This window comes from Pinus tabuliformis, chromosome 9 (assembly GCF_031772625.1).
Source record: "Pinus tabuliformis cultivar Carrire ecotype Pingquan chromosome 9, CPIR1, whole genome shotgun sequence".
In the NCBI taxonomy this organism is placed as follows: domain Eukaryota; kingdom Viridiplantae; phylum Streptophyta; class Pinopsida; order Pinales; family Pinaceae; genus Pinus; species Pinus tabuliformis.
In genome coordinates, this window is record NC_142307.1 from 33671260 (window position 1) to 33676155 (window position 4896).

Consider the following 4896-nt stretch of genomic DNA (forward strand, 5'->3'; position numbering starts at 1 on the left):
TCGTCTTAATTTACATATATGCAATATTGATGTATAGAATATAGTGGTGTTTTTTTGGAAAATATATAGTTATAATTTTGTCATAAGAACATATGTAAATAATAGTGGTAGCAAGAAGGTCCCTATCCAATGTAATTTGATGGAAGTTGCAAAAAGAACAAATCTGAATTTTGTAAGGGACCTGGCCCATTTCTAGTCAATATAATGAAAATACTACCAGTTTATTTTATATATATCTATATATATATATATATATATATATATATATATATATATATATATATATATATATATATATATATATATATATATATATATATATATAGATGATGTGAAAATATAGATAAAAATAATTGAAATGTAACCCCAAAGAAAACATATTCCTATATTGATAAATGCTAACTCCATACAAATAACTACAACAACAAATAAAAATAATTAAATGTAGCCCAAAATACATATTCAATATATGGTAACTCAAAACCCGTTCTCCTAACATCATTCTATGTTTCAATTATTTTTGTAAAGCTTTCCATAAAGCATTACTTAACCTGTCTATAAATATAGATGATCTGAAAATATAGATAAAAATAATTGAAATGCAACTCCACAAAAACATATTCCTATATTGACAAATGGTAACTCAAAACAACTGACTACAACAAATAAACAATAGCATATAAAAATAATTAAAATGTAGCCGAAAAACATATTCAATATATGGTAACTCACAACTAATTCTCCTAACAATTCTATATTTCAATTATTTTTGTATAAAATATCCATAAACCATTACTTAACCAGTCCATAAATATAGATTATCTGAAAATACAGGTAAAATAATTAAAATGTAACCCCAGAAAAATAGATTCGTATATTCACAATTGGTAACTCAAAACAAATAACTACGATAAACAAACAACAACAAATAAAATAATTGAAAGGTAACCCAAAAAACATATTCAATATATGGTAACTCAAAATCATTTCTCCTAAATATTTTTGTGAAAGTTGTCCATAAACCATTACTTAACCTGTCCATAAATATAGATGATGTAAAAATACATATAAAAATAATTGAAATGTAACCCTTCAAAAACATATTCCTATATCGACAAATGGCAACTCAAAACAAAATAACTACAAGAAACAAACAACCGAAGATAAAAATAATTGAAATGTAACCAAAAAAACATATTCAATAAATGGTAACTCGAAAAGATTTCTCCTAACATAATTCTATATTTCAATTATTTTTGTGAAAGCTTTCCATAAACCATTACTTAACCAGCCCATAAATATAGATGATCTAAAATTACATATAAAAATAATTGAAATGCAACTCCAGAAAACATATTCTTATATTGACAAATGGTAACTCAAAACAAACAACTACAACAAACAAACAACAAATCAAAATAATCGAAATATAACCCAAAAAACATATTCAATAAATGGTAACTCAAATCCAGTTCTCCTAACATAATTCTATATTTCAATTATTTTTGTGAAAAATTTCCATAAACCATTACTTAACCCATCCATAAATATAGATGATTTCAAAATACAAATAAAAATAATTGAAATGTAAACCTATTTTGACAAATGATGACACAACAAATAAGAGAAACACAGATAAAAATAATTGAAATGTAACGAAAAAAAACATATTCAAAAACAAATAACTGCAACAAATAAAAATAATTGAAATGTAACCCAAAAAACATATTCAATAAATGGTAACTCAAATCCAGTTCTCCTAACATAATTCTATATTTCAATTATTTTTGTGAAAATTTTCCATAAACTATTACTTAACATGTCCATAAATAATCTAAAAATACAAATAAAGATAATTAAACTGTAACCCGAAAAACATATTCTTATATTAACAAATGATAACTCAAAACAAATAATTACATCATCAGGGTTAGATGTTAGATAAAAAATAATTGAAATGTAACCCAAAAAGCATATTCAATATATGTAACTCAAAACCCGTTCTCCTAACCAATTACGGCACCAAACAAACCGCAAGCAAAATAATTTTTCCTATTTCAAAAGTACATTGGATAAAAAAATAAAATAAAAGATATCAATGTAAGCTGGCAAGGTATTCCACCATTTTGCATAAGTCATCAATAGGAATGGTCATGGCAGTTGCAATTTCGCTCATCCTTTGGCTGTTGAGATCCAGAAAAGACTCAATCAAATCGCCATCCAGCAACTGTTTCACATTTCTTGTGTCACCAGTGTTGAATGACCTCCACTGCTCATGGTTTAAGCCTCCTACTCCTCTTATTACGTTCACAAGATGCATTTGCAGCTTTTGAAGAATTTGATATTGCTCCTCTGGAAGTGATGCAATAAGACCAATCATACCATTAGTTGTTCCAAATATTACTGTAGGAATGGTATTCCCATACAAGGGCAAGGGCTGAGCTAAAGATGCACGCCTGAACTAGTTAACAAGAGATACAAAATGGTATTCACCTTCAAGTTTCAATTTTCTTTCCTCTTCCGAATCAATTGCAGCATCGTTCTTTTTCTTCACCACAAAAATGTCGAAATCTTTTTGATCTGTACCAACGTACGTATCATCATCCAGAAATTCTACAACAGTCATGTAGTTTACACTATAATCGTGAGCCTTCTCTTCTAATATGCCTCCCCTCTCATCAATATTCTTGTATACCAACAAATACATAGATTGTACACAATCACCAACTAAGATAAAATCCCCACGAGTTTTTACACAGAGTGCAAGCACATGCCCGGGATGTCCACATTCAAACTCCAGCTCCCTGGAAACATCATCACGGATCATCCATTTGTACAAGTCAATCTTTTCGTTGATTCCTGCAACTAATTTTCCATTAAAAGCATTGAGATTGTATACAGCTCCCTTTGTCTCCTTCTCTGTAACCAGACGCAGTTGTCTGTTTCCAACCGAAAAGACCAAAATTCGGCCCTTCTTAAATATAGTTTCCTGATCAGGATACCGATAAGTTGTCCCAACACAACAATAGACAGTGTTATGATCATCTGTAAATGAGCAACTGAGGATTGAACAACCTTCTTCATACATATCCAGTGGATATGATGAAATATTTTCAAATGTCTTTTCATCTAAGAGACGAATGAAGTGTTTTTGCATTTCATCATAACCATACTTCATGTTGCAGATGGCAAATGTTCCAGACTTGTCTTGATATCAAATACGATATGGGTGTTCCTCGAGATGAACTGATGAGATGTAAATATTCTGAATATTATCAATTGAACCAAAAGAAAGCATGTCTTCCTTTACAACCACAATGCTGTTAGGGAAAGATTTTGAATGGAAAGAACACATATGATTAATTTCTCCCACACTCACATTACTATACGCCAACCTCAGGTTACTACTGCAAATAACTGTGGCCCTGTCACCTAACGCTTGTGAGAATAATGCAGAAATAGTTAGTTATGAGTGGTTGAACTGAATTAGTTGTAGGTGGTTGAACAGAATTAGTTATGAGTGGTTAGGAATTAGTTTGTGTTATTTCCTATATAAGTATGATGTAATTGAGCAAAGAGATTAAGGAAGTTGTGTGAGCTTTGTCTCACGTTTGCTGGTATTTCTACCTGTGTCGTTGTTATAGTCTTTTGTTGTAATTTTGTAATTTGGTATCAGAGCGAGGACGTAATCAAGCTTGCTTTGAGTCTCGTCCAGTAGACCATACCTGTTCATACGCCGCAGCAGGGCTTCTCCTTCGAATATACGGCGAGGGTTTTTCTCGTCCAGCGTCAGAAGCATACGCGCTGCATTTTGTATGCGGCTCAACGTGTATTGAACCCTCCAGAGTTCTCTCTTATTTCGCAGCCCGTATTCTCCAACCATTTTCAGTTGACCGAAATCAACTGCTCGACTTGGCATGTGGAGGGAAGGCCAGGAGGACTGACCACTCAAATTTTGCCGGACATTATTGTGTACTTTTCTGACTGTGCATCGATTACATTAATCTTTGCTCCTGAGAATACAGTCAAGTAGTTTTCTTTCACTGTTTACATTTTCTTCTGGAACCCATTTCAGGCTTTGTATAATTGGCAGCGGATTATCAGTTTAAAAAAAAAAAAAAAAACAGTGGCAGCATATTATTAAAGGTGTTTTTGTGTTGCATTTTTAAGATCGTGTGCAGCGTTTTATGTATTAACCAGCTTTCCTGGAGCAAGTTTGCAAGTTTTGTTTGAAGTTTTTTTTGAAATAGCGTGTGTAAGAAGCTTGCAATTTTTTGAATTTGGTCATTGGTGGAGAAATGGCTAATCCCCTTGCAGATTCATATTTAAATGAGTCTTCAAGACTTGATGGAGAAAATTATGTCAATTGGAAATTTAAGATCATGACAGTACTGGAGGCATACAATCTCTGGCCGATTGTCAAAGGTGACGAGACCAAGCCTCAACCTCCTACTAATACTCAAGATTGGGAGAAGCGTGAAATGAAAGCAAGGGTGCTGCTACGCATGTCAGTGAAGGACAATATTATTCCTCACATTCGGGACTGTGAAACTTCGAAGGCGACATGGGACACTCTCAAAGGTTTGTATGAGACTACTAATGCAAACCGTATTTTATTTTTAAAAACAAAGCTGCTATCTATCAAAATGGATGCCAATGAAAGCATTAGTAACTTTCTTTCCCGAATTAAAGATTTCAGTGATAAGCTTGGTGATATTGGTGAAAAGGTTTCTAGTACAGACTTGGTAACTGTTACTTTAAAGGGGTTAGTCCCAGATTATAAAGTCTTTATTTTAGCTCTCTCCGCTAGACCGACACCTCCTACATTTGAAGAATTGGCTGGAATTCTTCTTCAAGAAGAAGAGCGCATGAAAACTTTTGAACTGGAGTGAAATG

The 4896-nt window shown here is 32.4% G+C and overlaps 1 pseudogene; it reads right to left on the minus strand.

Annotated features, from left to right (window-relative positions):
• Positions 1 to 2095: 2095 nt before the first annotated feature.
• LOC149146973 (DNA damage-binding protein 1b pseudogene) lies at positions 2096 to 3178 on the minus strand (annotated as a pseudogene).
• Between the last annotated feature and the right edge of the window lie 1718 nt (positions 3179 to 4896).